Here is an 18,805-nt window from a genome sequence, read left to right as displayed (position 1 = left end):
GGTCCCGGAGGACTGAGTCCATAAGGCGCTGGAAAGCCTGTGCTGCATTCTTGAGGCAGAAGGGCATCCTCAGGAACTCGAACAGGCCGAATGGGGTGATGACGGCCGTTTTGGCGATGTCCGCGGGGTGTACGGGGACTTGGTGGTAACCGCGCACCAGGTCGACTTTGGAAAAGACGGTTCGTCCGGCCAGTCGGGCCGAGAAGTCCTGGATGTGTGGCACCGGGTATCGATCGGGGGTGGTGGCGTCGTTGAGGCGGCGGTAGTCCCCGCAAGGGCGCCAGCCTCCGCCGGGCTTGGGGGCGATGTGGAGGGGCGAGGCCCAAGGGCTGCTGGAGCGGCGGATGCTGCCGAGTTGTTCCATGTTGGTGAACTCGGCCCGCGCGATTTCCAGCTTGGCCGGGTTGAGTCTGCGGGCGTGGGCAGAAACTGGGGGGCCCGTGGTGGGGATATAGTGTTCCACACCGTGCTTGGCGGCTTTGGCCGAAAAGGTCGGGTTAGTGAGGGCGGGAAACTCAGCCAGGAGTGCCGAGCAGTCGTCCGTGGCTCTGGCGCGGCAGTAGGTCATCAGGCCGGCCGAACGGGCCGGGGTAAAGGCGCCGGGGATGGGGGCCATAGTGTTGATGTCGACGAGGCGGTGCCTCGGAATGTCGACAAGGAGGCCGTGGGCGCGTAGGAAGTCGGCGCCGGTGAGTGGGCAGAGGACCTTGGCTGTGAGGAACTCCCAGCTGTAGCGGCGGCCCGCGAGGTCGAGCGTGACCATGCGGGTGCCATATGTGCGGATTTCAGAGCCGTTGGCTGCAGCCAATGTGATACCCCGTGTGCCGCGTTGGATCTCGAGGGTGGAGGCGGAGGTGATGCTGTGCTGGGCTCCTGTGTCGCACAGAAATCGGCGGTTGGTTCTGTCGTCAGTGACGTACAGTAGGGGCTCCTTCTGCCCCGTGGCCATCGCGGTGGCCGGTGCGGGGGGGGGTTTGAAGGAACACGTTGGCGTGCAGCGTTGAGCCCTAGCGCCAAAACGGGTGTGGTAGTAGCAGTGACCTGGAGTGGTAGGGCGGTCGGGCCTAGCGGCCCGGGAAGACCGCGTGGTCGTTGCCGTGAGGTCGGGCGCGACGTCGCGAGCGGCCTGTGCAGAGAGCAGCCAGTCGGCCTTTTCGGCTATATCATTCAGGTCCGTGGAGTCAGACTCCACAATGAGCGGGCGGATGCTGGCGGGGAGCTGCCGAGTGAAAAGCGTGCGAAAAAGGGCGCCGGGATTTTTGTCGTCTGAGAGGGACAGCATGTGGGAAAGCAGGTCTGATGGTGAAGCGTCACCAAGGCCAGGGAGGTCCAGGAGTTGGCAGTGGCGCTGGTAAGAGGACGTTTGAAATTTTTTAAGTAGCGCAGCCTTCAGATGTTCGTACTTGCCCTCCGTTGGTGGATTCAGCAGCGCTGCCCAAACCTTGTGGACTGTAGCGTAGGTGAGCGAGGCGACGAGGTAGTCGTACTTCGTGGTGTCGACTGTAATGCCTTTCAGCCGGAATCTGGACTCAGCTTGAACGAACCAGGCTTCGGCGAGGTTCTCCCAAAAGTCTGGTAATTTAACCGTGACTGCGTTTGTATCCGCCATGCTAGCTTAGGATTCGTCCTGAGCGTCGGGGTCACCAGTGTTGAGATACCGCGGCAATCGTGGGAGTCGAGACCAGGACTATTGAAAACTCAACTGCTTTATTCCAACCACATGACAAACAGGAACTAGAAAAGCCCGCGCATCCACTTAAATACTTCCCAGACAGGAAGTGCTCCCGGCAGCCTGTCCCTGCGGGAAACAAGTTGCTGGAGGAAAGGGCCCCCGGCTGGGGGCTTCTGCTTAGACTGTCTGTGCCGCCGTGAGCGGATTATGTCCAGTGGTGGCGTGTCGCCACAGTATATATGTTATGATGTTATGTTTAATGGGAATATATACTGTTAACCTAAAAAGGGAGGATTGTAGTGTATGTAACGTTCCACCTTTAAGAGAACTATTTTAAGGGTTGCACTACTTTATCTTGGCTACTGTATACTGTAATACCGGTGGTGACCACACCGGTATATAAGTGCTGTGTAAGGATTTATTGGGCAGATCCGCCCTGACCTTCAACCAGTAAAGTCCTGTTAAAGTTTACTCTTGTGGTCTGTGTAGTAATTCGCAATATAACACACAGACTTAACACCAGCGGACTGGAAGAAAGGGAAAATAGAATATGAGAGTAAGCTAACAGGGAACATAAAAACTGACTGTAAAAGCTTTTATAGATATGTGAAGAGAAAAAGATTAGTGAAGTCAAGCGTAGGTCCCTTGCAGTCAGAATCGGGGGAATTTATAATGGGAAACAAGGAAATGGCAGGCCAACTAAATGCATACTTTGGTTCTGTCTTCACAAAGGAGGACACAAATAACCTCCCAGAGATGCCGGGGAACATTGGGTCTGATGAAAGCGAGGAACTGAAAGAAATCAGTACTTGTAGGAAAATGGTGTTAGGAAAATTGATGGGACTGTAGGCCGATAAATCCCCAGGGCCTGATGGTCTACATCCCAGGGTACTTAAGGAAGTGGCCCTAGAGATAGTAGATGCACTACTGATCATCTTCCAGAACTCGATAGACTCTGGAACGGTACCCATGGATTGGAGGGTAGCTAATGTTACCCCACTATTCAAAAAAGGTGGTAGAGAAAAAGCGGGGAATTATAGACCAGTAAGCCTGACATCGGTAGTTGGGAAAACGCTAGAGTCTATTATAAAAGATGTAATAGCAGAGCACTTGGAAAGCAGTGACAGGATCGGACAAAGTCAACATGGATTTACAAAAGGTAAATCATGCTTGACTAATCTACTGGAATTTTTTGAGGATGTAACTGGTAAAATAGATAAGGGAGAACCAGTGGATGTGGTGTATTTGGACTTTCAGAAGGCTTTCGATAAGGTCCCACACAAGAGATTAGCGTGCAAAATTAAGGCACATGGAATTGGGGGCAAGGTATTGACTTGGATAGAGAACTGGTTGGCGGACAGAAAGCAAAGAGTTGGAATAAACGGGTCATTTTCCGAGTGGCAGGCAGTGACTAGTGGGGTACCACAAGGATCGGTCCTAGGACCCCAGCTGTTCACAATATATATTAATGATCTGGATGAGGGAATTGGATGTAATATCTCCAAATTTGCAGACGACACAAAGCTGGGCAGGAGGGTAAGCTGTGAGGAGGATGTCGGGAAACTCCAGTACGATTTGGACAGGTTGGGTGATTGGGCAGAAACATGGCAAATGCACTATAATGTGGATAAATATGAGGTTATCCACTTTGGTGGCAAAAACAGGAAGGCAGATTATTATTTGAATGGCAATAGATTGGGAGAAGGGGAAGTGCAAAGAGACCTGGGTGTCCTTGTGCACCAGTCGCTGAAGGTAAGCATGCAGGTGCAGCAGGCGGTTAAGAAGGCAAATGGTATGTTGGCCTTTGTAGCAAGAGGGTTCGAGTACAGGAACAAGGATGTCTTGTTACAGTTGTACAGGGCATTGGTGAGACCGCACCTTGAGTATTGTGTGCAGTTTTGGTCACTATACCTGAGGAAGGACGCTCTTGCCATGGAGGGAGTGCAGCGAAGATTCACCAGGCTGATACCTGGGATGGCAGGAATGACGTATGAGGAGAGATTGTGTCGATTGGGTTTATACTCACTGGAGTTTAGAAGATTGAGAGGGGATCTCATCGAAACCTATAAAATTCTGTCAGGTCTGGACAGACTAGATGCAGGAAGGATGTTTCTGATGGCCGGGGAGTCCAGAACCAGGGGTCATAGTCTAAGGATAAGGGGTAAGCCATTTAGGACTGAAATGAGGAGTAATTTCTTCACCCAGAGAGTGGTGAACCTGTGGAATTCTCTGCCACAGAGGGTGGTCGAGGCCAGTTCATTAAATATATTCACGAAAGAGTTGGATATGTTTCTTGAGGCTGAAGGGATCAAGGGATATGGGGAAAAGGCGGGGACAGGGTACTGAGTTTGGATGATCAGCCATGATCACATTAAATGGTGGAGCAGGCTCGAAGGGCCGAATGGCCTACTCCTGCTCCTATCTTCTATGTTTCTATGTTTCTATGTTTCTAATGTAGTACCATTATTCAAGAAGGTTAGTAGGGATAAACCAGAGAATTACAAGCCAGTGTGCCTAACATCAGTGGTAGGGAAATTATTGGAAAAAATTCTGAGGGACAGAATAAGTCTCCATTTGGAGAGGCAAGGATTAATCAAGAATAGTCAGCATGGCTTTGTCAGGGGGAGATCATGTCCAACCAATTCGATTGAATTTTTTGAGGGGATGACTAGGTGTGTGGATGAGGAAGTGCAGTTGATGTAGACTACATGGACTTCAGTAAGGCTTTTGACAAAGTCCCACATGGGAGACAAGTCAAGAAGGTAAGAGCCCATGGGATACAGGGCAATTTAGAACATTGGATCCAAAATTGGCTTTGTGGCAGGAGGCAGCGAGTGATGGTCGAAGGTTGTTTTTGTGACTGGAAGCCTGTGTCCAGTGGTGTACCGCAGGGATCGGTGCTGGGTCCCTTGCTGTTTGTAGTGTGCATTAATGATTTAGATATGAATGTAGGAGGTATGATCAGTAAGTTTGCAGATGACACGATAATTGGTGGAGTGGTAAATAGTGAGGAGGGAAGCCTCAGGCTACAGGACGATATAGACGGGTTGGACAGATGGGTAGAACAGTGGCAAATGGAATTTAACCCTGAAAAGTGTGAGGTGATGCATTTTGGGAGGACTAACAAGGCAAAGGAATGCACAATGAGTGGTAGGACCCTAGAAAGGACAGAAGATCAGAGGGACCTTGGTGTGCATGTACATAGATCCCTGAAGGCAGCAGGACAGGTAGATAAGGTGGTTAAGAAGGCATATGGGATACTTGCCTTCATTAGCCGAAGCATAGAATATAAGAGCAGGGCAGTTATGATGGAGCTGTACAAAATGCTAGTTAGGCCACAGCTGGAATACTGTGTGCAGTTCTGGTCACCACACTATAGGAAGGATGTGATTGCATTAGGGAGGGTGCAGAGGAGATTCACCAGGATGTTACCTGGGCTGGAGCGTTTCAGATATGAAGAGAGACTGGACAGGCTGGGGTTGTTTTCCTTAGAGCAGAGAAGGCTGAAGAGGGACCTGATTGAGGGGCATAGATAGGATAGTTAGAAAGGAACTTTTTCCCTTAGTAGAGGGGTCAGTAACCAGGGGGCATAGTTTCAAGGTAAGGGGCAGGAGGTTTAGAGGGGATTTGAGAAAAACTTTTTCTCCCAGTGGGTGGTTGGAATCTGGAACCCACTGCCTGAAAGGGTGGTAGAGGCAGGAACCCTCACAACATTCAAGAAGCATTTAGATGAATACTTGAAACGCTATAGCATAGAAGGCTATGGACCAAGTGCTGGAAAATGGGATTAGAATAGACAGGGCTTGCTGGCCAGCGCAGACACGATGGACCAAAGGACCTCTTTCTGTGCTGTATAACTCTATGACTATAGAGGTCCAGCTAAACCTCGTGGAGCCCTGCAAAACAGACTTATGAGGTACTCCATAATTATTGCAGCTTGCCAAGTGCTACATAACATTGAAAGCCTTGCTACTTCTGAAAACTTAATGGAATGGTGATGAAGTCGGTGGGAAGGGAAGTATCTGCATCCTAGAGCATGAGGAGGGTGTACAAAATGGAGAGGATGTGGAACAGGACAGCTATCAGGCAGAGAAAGCTGGACACAACTGAAATAACAGTTGACGCATCAAATAACATCCCTGCTTATTTCCTTCATAAGACAGAGGTCTACATTCCCCTTGCGACTCCTAGCAAAAAGTTGCAAGATTATACAGAAATGAGTTTGAAACTCAATGTGCGCAAGTTTTTTAAAAATATTTCACTTGAGCCTTGGAGAGGCCTGAGGTGACTCTCGCCTCCGTGATGCCCCAGAGGGACCATCAGTCATCAGCCTTTCTCCAGCAGTGGTAAGGGGTTCCAGGTCCTCCTTTAACTCGCTATTGCCCTTTAATGGCTACACCAACACTCTATTTCCATCCTACACATTGGTGGTAACCCAACAAATTAGCAATTTTACTGCTCCCTAACCTGCCCTGCTTTATCGAATGAGGACTCGGGCAGACAGTTCAGTTGGTTAGATGGCGGTGTTGTATTGGCGGGCAGTGGAGGGGAGTCCCATCCTACCCATCACCCATCGACAGGAAACTGCAGCCCGATATTTTGAAAGTGAGTAAGTTGTCTAATCATTTGTATTCCATGTTTTTATATCTAAATTTCAAGTTTTTTCTCCAATTGCACATGAAATTCAATAAAAAGTAAATTTAAGTAGATTCCAAGAAGTTGTCTAGAGATTTCCTTTTCTCACCCTCTCCTCTTCTGTGATGAATGTGCAGGAAAACTGCTTAAATTTTCTTCATGTTTGCTTCTGAAAAGTCCCTTGAAACCAGCACTTTGTTGGCTAATGAAATTCTGTCGATAAACCAAGGAGCCACTTGCAGCACATATTGATTCAACAGAGTGGAGAACTACCTGAAAGGTTAAAGGTCACAATATTGACTGTCTATGCCTGGATACACTGCTCAGTTTTGCATTAAGAGAGATTGGAAGAACATCAGCTATTAATAGTTCAATGCTACCACATTACACAGCGAGAATCTCAAAGGCAATTTATTGAAAACATTTCCAAATCCCATGGTAGACTGGAGAATGCAATTGTTTCTATTCCTTTTGTCCATCTGCCTCCCAATCCTGTCTACATTTAATAAATGTCATGGAAGCCTGAACAGCTTCTTCTGGGAGTTGGCCTGTTTCCACTGTTTGGTGAATCTCAAAACCAATCTTGATTTAATGGGAGCTTTCTACTCACGGAGGGGGCGAGGGGGAATTAATTAGCACATAACCCGAGAATAGGAAGCAGAGATTCATTGTGAGCCTTGACCAACAGTGTGGAACATTACACCGGATATACAAAGTCATTGAGACAGACCTATATCCAAGCCTTCCAGGCAGCTGGTGTGACAGTGATGCAATATATTTCTGACAACTGTTGCTCTATATTTAGATTGATGAAAAATAAGGACGATACATGTGTGTTGATGGGAGGAAAGAGATTAACAAATTAGTACCCAGTAATCAAAAACAATCTCACTTACAACTTACCTGTAATGACATTTTAATACGAAAAAAGCAAAATAGGAGGTATTCAAAAATATACATGTTACAAGTAAATTAGTTAAAGATTTAAATCACTATAGAGCATCCTGCATGATAGGTGGGACTATAAGAATGCACACTACTAAGGGTAGCTCTACAGAACTATAGATGTTTACAGCACAGAAGGAGACCATTAGCATAAATATCTGTGCAAATCTTTGCTAGAGTAATCCAAAAATAATCCCACTGCCCCACTCTCTCTCCCCATAGCCCAATATCAATCCCAAACTAATCCCAATGCCCCACTCTCTCCCCATAGCTCTGTGTCAATCCAACACTAATCCCACTTCCCCGCTCGCTCCCTATAGCCCTGTATCAATCTAAAACTAATGCCAGTGCCCTGCTCTCTCCCCATAGCTCTGTATCAATCCCAAACTAATCCCACTGTCCTGCTCACTCCCCATAGCCCTGTATCAATCCCAAACTAATCCCACTGCCCCGCTCTCTCTCCCCATATTCCGGTATCAATCCAACACTAATCCCACTGCCCTGCTCTCTCTCCCCATAGCCCTGTATCAATCTCAAACTAATCGCACTGCCCCGCTCTCTCTCTCCATAGTCCTGTATCAATCTAAAACTCATCCCACTGCCCACTCTCTCCCCATAGCCCTGTATCAATCCAAAACTAATCCCACTGCCCTGCTCTCGCCCCATAGCCCTGTATCAATCCAAAACTAATCCCATTGCCCCGCTCTCGCCCCATAGCCCTTTATCAATCCAACACTAATCTCACTGCCCCACTCTCTCCCTATAGCCCTGTATCAATCCAAAACTAATCCCACTGCCCCACTCACTCCCTATAGCCCTGTATCGATCCAAAAATAATCACACTGCCCTGCTCTCTCCCCACAGCCCTGTACCAATCCCAAACTAATCCCACTGCCCCGCTCTCTGCCAATAGCCCTGTATCAGTCCCAAACTAATCCCACTGCCCCGCTCTCTCTCCCCATAGTCTTGTATCAATATAAAACTAATCCCACTGCCGTGCTCTCTCCCCATAGCCCTGTTTCAATCCCAAACGAATCACACTGCCCCGCTCTCTCTCCCCATAGCCCGGTATCAATCCAACACTAATCACACTGCCCCGCTCTCTCCTCATAGCCCGGTACCGATCCAACATTAATCCCACTGCCCCGCTCTCTCTCCCCATAGCCCTGTATCAATCCCAAACTAATCCCACTGCCTCGCTCTCTCTCCCCATAGCCCTCTATCAATCTAAAACTAATCCCACTGCCCCGCTCTCTCCCCTTAGCCCTGTATGAATCCAAAACAAATCCCACTGCCCTGCTCTCTCCCCATAGCCCTGTATCAATCCAAAACTGATCCCACTATCCTGCTCTCTCCCCATAGCCCTGTATCAATCCCAACCTAATCATTCATAAATCTCAGCAAAGGTATATTCCAGTGAGAAAGAAATGCTCCACGAGAAGGATGCACCATCCGCGTCTAAGGAAGTTAAGGATGGTATCAAATTGAAAGAAAAGGCATACAATGTTGCAAAGATTAGTGGTAGGCCAGAGGATTGGGAAATTTTTAGAAACCAGCAAAGGATAACTAAAAAAATTATAAAGAGGGAGAAGATAGAGTATGAGAGTAAACTGCCAATTAATATAAAAACAGACAGTAAGAGCTTCTACAGGTATGTAAAAAGGAAGAGAGTAGCTAAAGTAAATTTTGGTCTCTTAGAGGATGAGACTGGGGTATTAATAATGGGAAATAGAGAAATGGCAGAGACTCTAAACAATCATTTTGGATTATCATGGTAGAAGACACTAAAAACATTCCAATAATAATAGATAATCAAGGGGCTATAGGGAGGGAGGAACTTAAAACAATCTCTATCACTAGAGAAGAAGTACTAGGTAAACTAATGGGGCTAAAGGCCAACAAGTCCCCTGGACCTGATACCTGATGGCCTGCATCCTAGGGTCTTAAAAGAAATGGCTGCAGAAATAGGGAATGCGTTGGTTGTAATCTACCAAAATTCCCTGTACTCTGGAGAGGTCCCAGCAGATTGGAACACCGCAAATGTAATGCCACAATTCAAGAAAGGAGGGAAGCAGAAAGCAGGAAACTATAGGTCGGTTAGCCTAGCATCTGTCATTGGGAAAATGCTGGAATCCATTATTAACATAGAAACCTAGAAGATAGGTGCAGGAGTAGGCCATTCGGCCCCTTGAGTCTGCTCTGCCATTCAATGAGATCATGGCTGATCATCTAAACTCAGTACCCTGTCCCTGCCTTCTCCCAATACACCTTGATCCCTTTAGCCTTAAGAAATATATCTAACTCCTTCTTGAATATATTTAATGAATTGGCCTCCACTGCCTTCTGCGGTAAAGAATTCCACAGGTTCACCACTCTCTGCGTGAAGAAATCCCTCCTCATCTCTGTCCTAAATGGCTTACCTCGTATCTTTAGACTGTGACCCCTGGTTCTGGACTCCCCCGCCATCGGGAACATCCTTCCTGCATCTAGTCTGTCTAGTCCTGTTAGAATTTTATAAGTTTCAATGAGATCCCCTCTCAATCTTCTAAACTCCAGCCCAATCGACCCAAAAGGCATTTGACAAGGTGCCACACAAAAGATTATTGCTTAAGATAAAAAATCACGGGATTGGGGGTAATATTCTAACATGGATAGAGGATTGGCTATCTAACAGAAGGCAGAGAGTTGGGATAAATGGTTCATTCTCAGACTGGCAATCAGTAACCAGTGGTGTTCCGCAGGGGTCAGTGCTGGGTCCCCAACTCTTCACAATCTATATTAACGATTTGGAGGAGGGGACCGAGTGTAACATATCAAAGTTTGCAGATGATACTAAGATGGGAGGGAAAGTAGTGAGTGAGGAGGACATAAAAAACCTGCAAAGGGACATAGACAGGCTAAGTAAGTGGGCAGAGATTTGGCAGATGGAATACAATACTGGAAAGTGTGAGGCTATGCACTTTGGCAGGAAAAATTGTAGAGCAAGTTATTATCTTAATGGCAAGAAACTGGAAAGTACTGAAGTACAAAGGGATCTGGGGGTCCTGGTGCACAAAACTCAAAAGGTTAGTATGCAGGTGCAGCAAGTGATTAAGAAGGCCAATGGAATGTTGGCTTTCATTGCTAGGGGGATAGAATATAAAAATAGGGAGGTATTGCTTCAGTTGTACAAGGTATTGGTGAGACCGCACCTGGAATACTGCATACAGTTTTGGTGTCCATACTTAAGAAAGGACATACTTGCTCTCGAGTCAGTACAAAGAAGGTTCACTCGGTTAATCCCGGGGATGAGGGGATTGACATATGAGGAGAGGTTGAGTAGATTGGGACTCTACTCATTGGAGTTCAGAAGAATGAGAGGCGATCTTATTGAAACATATAAGGTTGTGAAGGGGTTGGATCGGGTGGATGCGGGGAGGATGTTCCCGATGATGAGTGAAACTAGAACTAGGGGGCATAGTCTTAGAATAAGGGGCTGCTCTTTCAAAACTGAGATGAGGAGGAACTACTTCACTCAGAGGGTGGTAGGTCCATGGAATATGCAGCCCCAAAAAGCTTTCGAAGCTACATCATTACATAAATTTAAAACAGAAATAGACAGTTTCCTAGAAGAAAAGGGAATTAAGGGTTACGGGGAGCGGGCAGGAATTTGGACATGAGTCTAGATCGGATCGGTCATGGCCCTGTGGGTAGCGGAGCGGGCCCAGGGACCGTGTAGCCTGATCCTGCTCCTGTTTCGTGTGTCTAATTCTGTTAGATTCAGGAGATAGTCCTGTGATAGTGGATTGGCGGTTAGGATCAGATCAGCCATGATCTTATTGAATGGTGGAGCAGGCTCGAGGGCCCGATTGGCCTACTCCTGCTCCTATTTCTTATGTTCTTATGTTCTTATCTCTCCTCATATGTCATTCCTGCCATCCCAGGTATCAGTCTGGTGAATCTTCGCTGCACTCCCTCCATGGTAAGAGCATCCTCCCTCAGATAAGGAGGTAATAGCAGGACATTTAGAAAATCATAAGACAATCAAGCAGAGTCAACATGGTTTTATGAAAGTGAAATCATGTTTGACAAATTTGCTAGAGTTCTTTGAGGATGTACCAAACAGGGTGGATAAAGGGGAACCAGCAGATGTAGTTTATTTGGATTTCCAGAAGGCATTCGATAAGGTGCCACATAAAAGGTTACTGCACAAGATAAGAGCGCACGGAGTTGGGGTAATATATTAGCATGGATAAGGGATTGGCTAACTAACAGAAAACAGAGAGTCGGGATAAATGGTGACATGAATCTTGTCATTCATGTGGAAATGACATGTAATATTACTGGGCAGCCTGCTGGTGGCGCTGTCCAGGGAGAGTATAAATACTCGGGCATGGGCCCAGCTTGCTCAGGACATTCTTTAACAGGAACTAGTGATGGACACAACTAGATTTCCATGTTGAAAAACAGTTGATTAAAGCCTTGTTTAATACTCAGACCATGTGCCTCGTAGTTTTCTTACGTCAATTTAATCAACTGCAACCCGCTCCACGCTCTGAATGATTTGGGAACAGACACCTACGTTTCAAACTGTAGAAGGGAACTCAGACATAGTAATCAATCCATCATGAGGAAATTACTCAGACCCGCCCATCTCGACCTGGACCCATATTCACTTACATCTGCTAAGGTATGGAAACACTGGTATCGTACCTTCAGTAACTTCCTCGAGGAGTGTGGTGAGAATGTTCCTAATATGTTACGAATGATTGCCAATTATGTATCCCCTCATGTGTTTGACTTTTTGACTTTATTGAAGACTGTGTAGACTATGACTCCATATCCAAACACTATAGCAACTATATGTTAAGGCCCAAAACAAAATTTTTGCTTGGCACCTACTGGCCACAACTTGACAACAACCCGGCATATCACTTGATGAATTCCTTCAAGAACTTCACAGCCTCAGCAAAGATTGTAACCTCAAAGCTGCCTCAGCTGAGTAGTACCGGGAGGAATTAACTCGTGACTCTTTTATTAACGGAATTGCTTCTTCCCTCATACGCCAGCGTCTGTTGGAGAATAAAACCCTCGGGTTACAAGCTGCCTATAACCAGGCATATTCTCTGGACTTAGCTCAAATAAATTCAGTTATCTATTTTTTACCATATGCATGAACTGTTGCTACAACTTTTAGTGACTCCCCCGGTAAGCCTCAGGCGGAAGCCCTCACTGATGATGACCCTACCCTAGCGGCATCTTGGCAATCTAAAAAGAAGTGTTTCTTCTGTGGAGGTGCATTCCACTATAGGAAATTTTGTCCTGCTCGTAATGCAACCGCATTCATTGCAGCAAGAAAGGTGACTTTTCTAAAGTATGCCGGTCAAGAGCCTCTACTAGTGTTGCAGCTGCTATCTATAAAACTGCTCCTCCCCCAAGAGCCACTACTAGTGTTATAGCTGCTATCTATAAAACTGCTCCTCCCCCAAGAGCCACTACTAGTGTTACAGCTGTTTGTCCCCCCAAAGCCTGTCTCATGCAGCCACGAGGGTTTCGGTAAATGGACACATTTTGAGTGCATTAATTGACTCATGTAGCTCTGACAGCTTCATCAGTGAGCGGGCTGTCAGTAAGTTAAAACTGCGTATTTACCCCTCGGACAGGGAAATTGTAATGGCTCTGACAACACTGACCATCAACTCTTCTGGCTTTTGTCTTGTTCACCTTATCCTCAATGGCCGCACTTATTTTTCCACCCAGCTCGGGGTGCTCAAAAACCTATGCAGTGATGTGCTCCTGGGACAGGATTTCCAGAAACAACACAAAAGACTCACTTTTGAGTTTGGAGGGCCAAAGCCGGAGCTTACTATTTCCAAAGTACTGTTTTGTGCGCTTTCGGCGGCTTCACTCGATGAGCCGTCCTTGTTTGCCAATCTTTCCCCCCCAATGTAAGCCAAGATGATCTATCCTTTGTCGAGGCAGAAATCTCTCGCCTTCTAGCTGACGATATCACTGAGCCATGTTTATCTTCCTGGCGGGCTCAAGTCATCGTTGTTAAAAATCCTCTGAAGCAACACAAGAAATGCCTTTGCATCGATTACTTGCTAACTATTAACCAGTATACCGACCTGGATGCCTACCCACTACCACGCATCGATGACATGGTCAATAACCTTGCCAGCTACAGGGTATTTTCAACTTTTGACTTAAAGAGCGCATACCATCAAGTACCGTTAAAGGACTCTGACAAAAAGTATACGACCTTTGAGGCCAATGGTCGGCTTTACCAGTTTTGTCGCCTTCCATTTGGGGTCACCAATGGGGTGGCCATCTTTCAATGGGCAATGGACAGCCTAGTCAAACAGGAGAACTTAATGGACACTTTTCCATATCTGGATAATATCACCATTGCAGGTCATGACCAGAAGGAGCATGATGCCAAACTCCAGAAATTTCTTGACGTTCTCCGTCATCGCAACTTAACCTTAAATGAGTCTAAACCTGTGAAATCAGTACCATCAGTCAACATCCTTGGCTAATGGGTGGGCAATGGTGTCATCAAACCGGATCCGGAGCGACTTTGTCCACTTCAGGAGCTCCCTCCTCATACGAATCTCGGCTTTCTTCGTCGGGCCCTCGGCATGCTTGCAAGTGGATACCCCACTTTTCCGACAAGATCCAGCCCCTGCTTCACGTGAAGATATTCCCGTTGGATGCGATGGCTATTTCAGCTTTCGAGCTCCTCAAGCAACAATTGGAAAAAGCCATGCTTCATTCCATCGTTGAAAATCTCCCTTTCGTGGTCAAGTGCGATGCATCAGAGGTGGTGATCTCGGCTACCTTGAATTAAGGTGGTCGACCCGTTGCATTTCTGTCCATAACTTTGCAGGGTAGCGAGCTCCATTATCCTCCTGTCGAGACAGAGGCTAAGGCTATCATCAAAGCAGTACGTAAATGGAGTCATTTTCTCGCTCGTCACCATTTCACACTCATGACTGATCAGCGCTTTGTCGCCTTTATGCTGGATAACCGGAAACGCACTAAGGTCAAGAATAACAAAATACAGCTCTGGAGGATGGAATTGGCTGCCTTTGGCTACACCATACATTATCAACCCGGCAAAGAACTGTGGCCCCAGATACACTCACGCGTGCATTCTGCTCTTCCATGTCAACTTCGACTCTTACGGATCTTCATACTGACTTGTGCCATCCTGGTGTTACCCGTATGTTGCACTTTGTCCGATCTAAAAATCTCCCATTTTCTACAGAAGACGTGAAAAGAACATGCTCCACTTGTAGAATTTGCGCAGAATTGAAACTGCAATTCTTCCGTCTGTCGGTTGGCTCGCTCATATACACTACACAGCCTATGCAGCAACTCAGCATTGACTTTAAAGGGCTATTGCCTTCCTCAACGCAAAACACCTACTTGCTTACTATGGTGGATGAATATTCATGCTTTCCCTTTGCTTTTCCCTGTCCCAATATGCTTACTTCCACAGTGATCAAATGCCTCGATCAAGTCTTTTCCCTTTGCGGTATGGCCAATTTCATCCACTCTGATCGGGGTCCCTCCTTCATGTCAAGCGAACTCAAAAGTTATCTTTCCCAATGGGGAATCGCCACAAGTAAAATGACACCGTATCATCCTATTGGAAATGGACAGGTTGAGAGTTACAACGCCATCGTTTGGAACGCTGTTCGTCTTGCACTGAGGTCACACAACCTATCAGACCAGCAGTGGGAAACTATGCTCCCTGACGCGTTGCATTCCATCAGGTCTCTTCTTTCTACATCCACCAACGCTACTCCTCACGAACGATTCTTCGGGTTCCAGCGTCGCTCCACTCATGGGGTGTCCCTACCATCATGGTTGGCAGCTCCTGGCCCCATGCTGCTCCGAAGATTCATCCAATCCTCCAAGAGTGATCCCCTCATCAATGATGTGGAACTGACAGATGTCAATCCCACGTACGTGCACGTGCGGTACCCTGATGGCCGGGAATCCACAGTGTCACTTCGGGATCTGGCTCCATGCCCAACCGGTCCCATGGACCTAATCAATAGTGGGATCCGTATTAATGATGCTGATACACTGCGCTCCTCTGAGGATGACACCCTACCCGGGACGTCAAGGGATCTGCCAGCTGTTTCGCCGGATCAACCCGGGGAACAGAGCACTCCCTGCGGATGGCCACCCGAAGCCAGGACGCCAGTCAGTCACCGACTACTGAGCAAGGTGAAACCAGCTCTGCACCGGTGGGGGCCCGTACCCGGAGCCACGATCTCCCCAGTCCCCCTCAAGTCGATCAAGGCGACACGGACTCTGCCGGCCCGCCGGTACGAAGCAAGCGACCCAGGGACCAAAACACGGTCTGAGGAGACATGTCTTCCGGCCTCCAAAGGAGATCCAAACGACTGCGTCTATTCTTCGCCCGATTAATTCAGTAGAAGGAAGCCGCCGGACTTCCAATCTTTCAGGCGGGAAGAATGACATGAATCTTGTCATTCATGTGGAAATGACTTATGTAATAATACTGGGTGGCCTGCTGGTGGCACTGTCCAGGGAGAGTATAAATACTCGGGCATGGGCCCAACTTGCTCAGGACATTCTTTAGCAAGAACTAGTGAAGGATACAACTTGATCTCCATGTTGAAAAACAGTAGATTAAAGCCTTGTTTAATACTCAGACCAAGTGCCTAGTAGTTTTCTTACGTCAAATGGGTCATTTTCCGGTTGCCAATCAGTAACTAATGGGATGCCACAGGGATCAGTGCTGGGGTCTCAACTATTTACAATCTATATTAATGACTTGGATGAAGGGACCGAGTGTACTGTAGCCAAATTTGCTGATGATACAAAGATAGGTGGGTCAGAAAGTTGTGAGGACACAAAGAGTCTGCAAAGGGATATAGATAGGTTAAGTGAGTGGGCAAAAATTTGGCAGTTGGAGTATAATGTGGGAAAATGTGAGGTTATCCACTTTGGAAGGAAGAATGAAAAAGCAAATTATTATTGAAATGGTGTGAGACTTCAAAATGCTACGGTACAAAGGAATCTGGGGGTCCTAGTACATGAGACACAAAAAGTTAGCATGCAAGTAAAGCAAGTAATTAGGAAGGCTAATGGAATGTTGGCCTTTATTGCAAGGGGTATGGAGTATAAAAGTAGGGAAATTTTGATGCAATTTTACAGGGCACTGGTGAGACCGCACCTGGAGTACTCCATACAGTTTTGGTCTCCATATTTAAGGAAGGATATACTTGCATTGGAGGCAGTGCAGAGAAGGTTGATTCCTGGGATGAAGGGTTTGACGGATGACAAAAGGTTGAGAAGGTTGGGCCTATACTCATTGGAGTTTAGAAGAATGAGAGCTGATCTTATTGAAACATATAAGATTCTGAAGGGAATTGACAGGGTGAATGCTGAGAGGATGTTTCCACTAGTGGGGGCATCTAGAACTAGGGGGAATATTTACAAATTAAGGGGTCGCCCGTTTAAGATGGAGATGAGGAGGAATTTCTTCTCTCAGAGGGTCGTGAATCTTTGAAATTCTCTACACCAGAGAGCTGTGGAGGCGGAGTCATTGAATATATTCAAGGCGGAGATTGACAGATATTTGAACTACAAGGGAGTCAAGGGGTATGGGGAGAGCGCGGGAAATTGGTGTTGAGGCCAAGATTGGATCAGCCATGATCTTATTGAATGTGGAGCAGGCTCGAGGGGCCAATTGGCTGACTCCTTCTCCTGCTCCTTATGCTCTTACGTTCTAATCTCACTGCTCCATTCTCACCCCTTAGCCCCGTATCAATCCAAAAATAATTGCACTGCCCCGCTCCTTCCCCATAGCCCTGTATCAATCCCAAACTAATCTCACTGCCCCATTCTCTCCCCATAGCCCTGTACCAATTCAAAAATAATCGCAATGCCCCAGTCCCTCCCCATAGCCCTGTATCAATCCAAAACTAATCCCAGTGCTCCACTCTCTCCCCATAGCCCTGTTTCAATCCCAAATTAATCCCACTGCCTGCTCTCTCCCCATAGCCCTATATCAATCCCAAACTAATCCCACTGCCCTGCTCTCTCCCGATAGCCCTGTATCAATCTAAAATTAATCCCACTGCCGCGCTTTCTGCTCATAGCCCTGTATCAATCCAAAACTAATCATACTGCCTCGCTCTCTCCCCATCGCACTGTATCAATCCCAGACTAATTCGACTGCCCTGCACTCTCCCCATAGCCCTTTATCAATCCAACACTAATCCTACTGGCCCGCTCTCTCAAATAGCCCTCAATCAATCCAAAAGTAATCCCACAGCCCCGCTCTCCCCATTGCCATGTATCAATCTAAAACAAATCCCACTGCCCAACTCTCCTCATAGCCCTGTATCAATCCCAAACTAATCTCACTGCCCTGCACTCTCCCCATCACCCTGTATTAATCCCACAATGATCCCACTGCCCCGCTCTCTCCCCATTGCCCTGTAGCAATCCTACACTAATCCCACTGCCCCGCTCTCACCTCATAGCCCTGTATCAATCCCACACTAACCCCACTGCCCTGCACTCTCCCCATAGCAATGTATCAATCACAAACTATTTCCAATGCCCTGCTCATTCCCCATAGCCCTGTAACAACCCAACAATCCCACACTAATCTCACTGCACTGCACTCTCCCCATAGCCCTGTTTCAATCCTACACTAATCTCACTGCCCGCTCTATCTCCCCATAGCTCTGTATCAATGCCAAACTAATCCCATTGCGCCGCTCATTCCTCATAGCCCTATATCAATCCCACACTAATCACACTGCCCTGCACTCTCCCCATAGACCTGTATCAATCACACTAATCCCAATGCCCTCCACTCTACCCATAGCCCTGTATCAATTCAAAACTGATACCCCTGCCCTGCTCTCTCTCCCCGTAGCCCTGTGTCAATCCCGCACTAATCCCACTGCCCCGCTCTCTCCCCATAGACCTGTATCAATCCTACACTAATCTCACTGCCCTACACTCTCTCCCCATAGCTCTGTATCAATCTCACACTAATCTCACTGCCCTGCACTCTCCGCATAGCCCTGTATCAATCCCAAACTAATCCCACTGCCCTGCTCTCTCCCCATAGCCCTGTATCAAGCCCACACTAATCCCACTGCCCTGCTCTCTCCCCATAGCCCTGTATCAATCCTACACTCATCTCACTGCACTGCACTCTCCCCATAGCCATGTATCAATCCCAAACTATTTCCATTGCCCTGCTCATTCCCCATAGCCCTGTATCAATCCCACACTAATCTCACTGCCCTGCAATCTCCCCATTGCCCTGTATCAATCCCATACTAATCCCTCTGCCCTGCTAATTCCCCATAGCCCTATTTCAATCCCACACTAATCTCACTGCCCTGCACTCTCCCCATAGCCCTGTACCAATCCCACAGTAATCCCACTGCCCTGCTATCTCCCCATAGCCCTGTATCAATCCAAAACTAATCCCATTGCCAGGCTCATTCCCCATAGCCCCGTATCAATCTCACACTAATCCCCCTGCCCCGCTCTCTCCCCATAGCC

The sequence above is a fragment of the Somniosus microcephalus genome, chromosome 6 (genome assembly GCF_052327205.1).
Source record: "Somniosus microcephalus isolate GS21.2 chromosome 6, FLI_Smic_1.0, whole genome shotgun sequence".
NCBI lineage: Eukaryota > Metazoa > Chordata > Chondrichthyes > Squaliformes > Somniosidae > Somniosus > Somniosus microcephalus.
Note: the sequence above shows the minus strand (reverse complement) of the source record.